The sequence below is a fragment of the Pristiophorus japonicus genome, unplaced genomic scaffold (genome assembly GCF_044704955.1).
Source record: "Pristiophorus japonicus isolate sPriJap1 unplaced genomic scaffold, sPriJap1.hap1 HAP1_SCAFFOLD_1634, whole genome shotgun sequence".
Classification (NCBI taxonomy): Eukaryota; Metazoa; Chordata; class Chondrichthyes; family Pristiophoridae; genus Pristiophorus; species Pristiophorus japonicus.
Window position 1 is genome coordinate 5,001 of NW_027251315.1, and position 5,000 is coordinate 10,000.

Genomic DNA, 5,000 nt, shown 5'->3' on the forward strand with positions numbered 1-5,000 from the left:
CACTTGCCAGAAAATGCAAGTGGCCACTTTGCCGGGCCGACTCGCTTGCCCAAGCGGGAAACCATCAACCGAAGGCCCGGTAAGGCGGCCGAATCTGACCTCATAGACTTCCACACAACGGGACTTTTGACTTTCCCGGCCGCGGGTGGCCTCCACCCGGCCTCAGCCATCAGCCCTGCCTGCCTCCAGCCGCCTTCTGGTTAATGAGTTATCCAGCCTGGCACTTCGGTTGCGCCAGCGAGACCAAGTCTCGGCTTTGGTTAATGATTTGAGCCGAACCGACCTGCCCCCCGCCACCGCGGGCTGAACTCGGCAAGGTCTGCCGATTTCCCGACTCCTTTCGGGGCCTAATCGGGTCGCGCGAGCCGCCTGGCGCGATCGGGGCCCATGCCCCGGCCTCTGCCAGGCCTCGGGCAGCCGCTTTTGAAGCCCGACCAAAAACCCGAAAAATGGGCAAAAAGGGAATAAATTCCCGCCCAAAAAGGGTGAATAGTCGGTTGGGCGGCAGCCCTGGTCGGTCTCTGCAGACCTGGAGGCTCGAGACGTTTGTTTGGAAAACTCACCAAGTCTCGATTCTGCCACCTCCTACCTCTGTGCAGATACCCCGCCAACCCCCAAGGACAGAAATGACAAGTGTCAAGTTGGCGGGGCGTCGGGCCACCTGCTGCCGGCCATGAGCATCCAAATCCCCGCAAAAGGGGCATTTTCATTTCTTCATCGGGACTTCCGGCAATTTCCAAGGTTCAACTCATTAACGTTGTTCGCAGACACTTGCCAGAAAATGCAAGTGGCCACTTTGCCGGGCCGACTCGCTTGCCCAAGCGGGAAACCATCAACCGAAGGCCCGGTAAGGCGGCCGAATCTGACCTCATAGACTTCCACACAACGGGACTTTTGACTTTCCCGGCCGCGGGTGGCCTCCACCCGGCCTCAGCCATCAGCCCTGCCTGCCTCCAGCCGCCTTCTGGTTAATGAGTTATCCAGCCTGGCACTTCGGTTGCGCCAGCGAGACCAAGTCTCGGCTTTGGTTAATGATTTGAGCCGAACCGACCTGCCCCCCGCCCCCCCCGGGCTGAACTCGGGCAGGTCTGCCGATTTCCCGACTCCTTTCGGGGCCTAATCGGGTCGCGCGAGCCGCCTGGCGCGATCGGGGACCATGCCCCGGCCTCTGCCAGGCCTCGGGCAGCCGCTTTTGAAGCCCGACCAAAAACCCGAAAAATGGGCAAAAAGGGAATAAATTCCCGCCCAAAAAGGGTGAATAGTCGGTTGGGCGGCAGCCCTGGTCGGTCTCTGCAGACCTGGAGGCTCGAGACGTTTGTTTGGAAAACTCACCAAGTCTCGATTCTGCCACCTCCTACCTCTGTGCAGATACCCCGCCAACCCCCAAGGACAGAAATGACAAGTGTCAAGTTGGCGGGGCGTCGGGCCACCTGCTGCCGGCCATGAGCATCCAAATCCCCGCAAAAGGGGCATTTTCATTTCTTCATCGGGACTTCCGGCAATTTCCGAGGTTCAACTCATTAACGTTGTTCGCAGACACTTGCCAGAAAATGCAAGTGGCCACTTTGCCGGGCCGACTCGCTTGCCCAAGCGGGAAACCATCAACCGAAGGCCCGGTAAGGCGGCCGAATCTGACCTCATAGACTTCCACACAACGGGACTTTTGACTTTCCCGGCCGCGGGTGGCCTCCACCCGGCCTCAGCCATCAGCCCTGCCTGCCTCCAGCCGCCTTCTGGTTAATGAGTTATCCAGCCTGGCACTTCGGTTGCGCCAGCGAGACCAAGTCTCGGCTTTGGTTAATGATTTGAGCCGAACCGACCTGCCCCCCGCCACCGCGGGCTGAACTCGGCAAGGTCTGCCGATTTCCCGACTCCTTTCGGGGCCTAATCGGGTCGCGCGAGCCGCCTGGCGCGATCGGGGCCCATGCCCCGGCCTCTGCCAGGCCTCGGGCAGCCGCTTTTGAAGCCCGACCAAAAACCCGAAAAATGGGCAAAAAGGGAATAAATTCCCGCCCAAAAAGGGTGAATAGTCGGTTGGGCGGCAGCCCTGGTCGGTCTCTGCAGACCTGGAGGCTCGAGACGTTTGTTTGGAAAACTCACCAAGTCTCGATTCTGCCACCTCCTACCTCTGTGCAGATACCCCGCCAACCCCCAAGGACAGAAATGACAAGTGTCAAGTTGGCGGGGCGTCGGGCCACCTGCTGCCGGCCATGAGCATCCAAATCCCCGCAAAAGGGGCATTTTCATTTCTTCATCGGGACTTCCGGCAATTTCCAAGGTTCAACTCATTAACGTTGTTCGCAGACACTTGCCAGAAAATGCAAGTGGCCACTTTGCCGGGCCGACTCGCTTGCCCAAGCGGGAAACCATCAACCGAAGGCCCGGTAAGGCGGCCGAATCTGACCTCATAGACTTCCACACAACGGGACTTTTGACTTTCCCGGCCGCGGGTGGCCTCCACCCGGCCTCAGCCATCAGCCCTGCCTGCCTCCAGCCGCCTTCTGGTTAATGAGTTATCCAGCCTGGCACTTCGGTTGCGCCAGCGAGACCAAGTCTCGGCTTTGGTTAATGATTTGAGCCGAACCGACCTGCCCCCCGCCCCCCCCGGGCTGAACTCGGGCAGGTCTGCCGATTTCCCGACTCCTTTCGGGGCCTAATCGGGTCGCGCGAGCCGCCTGGCGCGATCGGGGACCATGCCCCGGCCTCTGCCAGGCCTCGGGCAGCCGCTTTTGAAGCCCGACCAAAAACCCGAAAAATGGGCAAAAAGGGAATAAATTCCCGCCCAAAAAGGGTGAATAGTCGGTTGGGCGGCAGCCCTGGTCGGTCTCTGCAGACCTGGAGGCTCGAGACGTTTGTTTGGAAAACTCACCAAGTCTCGATTCTGCCACCTCCTACCTCTGTGCAGATACCCCGCCAACCCCCAAGGACAGAAATGACAAGTGTCAAGTTGGCGGGGCGTCGGGCCACCTGCTGCCGGCCATGAGCATCCAAATCGCCGCAAAAGGGGCATTTTCATTTCTTCATCGGGACTTCCGACAATTGCCGAGGTTCAACTCATTAACGTTGTTCGCAGACACTTGCCAGAAAATGCAAGTGGCCACTTTGCCGGGCCGACTCGCTTGCCCAAGCGGGAAACCATCAACCGCAGGCCCGGTAAGGCGGCCGAATCTGACCTCATAGACTTCCACACAACGGGACTTTTGACTTTCCCGGCCGCGGGTGGCCTCCACCCGGCCTCAGCCATCAGCCCTGCCTGCCTCCAGCCGCCTTCTGGTTAATGAGTTATCCAGCCTGGCACTTCGGTTGCGCCAGCGAGACCAAGTCTCGGCTTTGGTTAATGATTTGAGCCGAACCGACCTGCCCCCCGCCCCCCCCGGGCTGAACTCGGGCAGGTCTGCCGATTTCCCGACTCCTTTCGGGGCCTAATCGGGTCGCGCGAGCCGCCTGGCGCGATCGGGGACCATGCCCCGGCCTCTGCCAGGCCTCGGGCAGCCGCTTTTGAAGCCCGACCAAAAACCCGAAAAATGGGCAAAAAGGGAATAAATTCCCGCCCAAAAAGGGTGAATAGTCGGTTGGGCGGCAGCCCTGGTCGGTCTCTGCAGACCTGGAGGCTCGAGACGTTTGTTTGGAAAACTCACCAAGTCTCGATTCTGCCACCTCCTACCTCTGTGCAGATACCCCGCCAACCCCCAAGGACAGAAATGACAAGTGTCAAGTTGGCGGGGCGTCGGGCCACCTGCTGCCGGCCATGAGCATCCAAATCCCCGCAAAAGGGGCATTTTCATTTCTTCATCGGGACTTCCGGCAATTTCCGAGGTTCAACTCATTAACGTTGTTCGCAGACACTTGCCAGAAAATGCAAGTGGCCACTTTGCCGGGCCGACTCGCTTGCCCAAGCGGGAAACCATCAACCGAAGGCCCGGTAAGGCGGCCGAATCTGACCTCATAGACTTCCACACAACGGGACTTTTGACTTTCCCGGCCGCGGGTGGCCTCCACCCGGCCTCAGCCATCAGCCCTGCCTGCCTCCAGCCGCCTTCTGGTTAATGAGTTATCCAGCCTGGCACTTCGGTTGCGCCAGCGAGACCAAGTCTCGGCTTTGGTTAATGATTTGAGCCGAACCGACCTGCCCCCCGCCCCCGCGGGCTGAACTCGGCAAGGTCTGCCGATTTCCCGACTCCTTTCGGGGCCTAATCGGGTCGCGCGAGCCGCCTGGCGCGATCGGGGACCATGCCCCGGCACCTGCCAGGCCTCGGGCAGCCGCTTTTGAAGCCCGACCAAAAACCCGAAAAATGGGCAAAAAGGGAATAAATTCCCGCCCAAAAAGGGTGAATAGTCGGTTGGGCGGCAGCCCTGGTCGGTCTCTGCAGACCTGGAGGCTCGAGACGTTTGTTTGGAAAACTCACCAAGTCTCGATTCTGCCACCTCCTACCTCTGTGCAGATACCCCGCCAACCCCCAAGGACAGAAATGACAAGTGTCAAGTTGGCGGGGCGTCGGGCCACCTGCTGCCGGCCATGAGCATCCAAATCCCCGCAAAAGGGGCATTTTCATTTCTTCATCGGGACTTCCGACAATTGCCGAGGTTCAACTCATTAACGTTGTTCGCAGACACTTGCCAGAAAATGCAAGTGGCCACTTTGCCGGGCCGACTCGCTTGCCCAAGCGGGAAACCATCAACCGCAGGCCCGGTAAGGCGGCCGAATCTGACCTCATAGACTTCCACACAACGGGACTTTTGACTTTCCCGGCCGCGGGTGGCCTCCACCCGGCCTCAGCCATCAGCCCTGCCTGCCTCCAGCCGCCTTCTGGTTAATGAGTTATCCAGCCTGGCACTTCGGTTGCGCCAGCGAGACCAAGTCTCGGCTTTGGTTAATGATTTGAGCCGAACCGACCTGCCCCCCGCCTCCCCCGGGCTGAACTCGGGCAGGTCTGCCGATTTCCCGACTCCTTTCGGGGCCTAATCGGGTCGCGCGAGCCGCCTGGCGCGACCGGGGACAT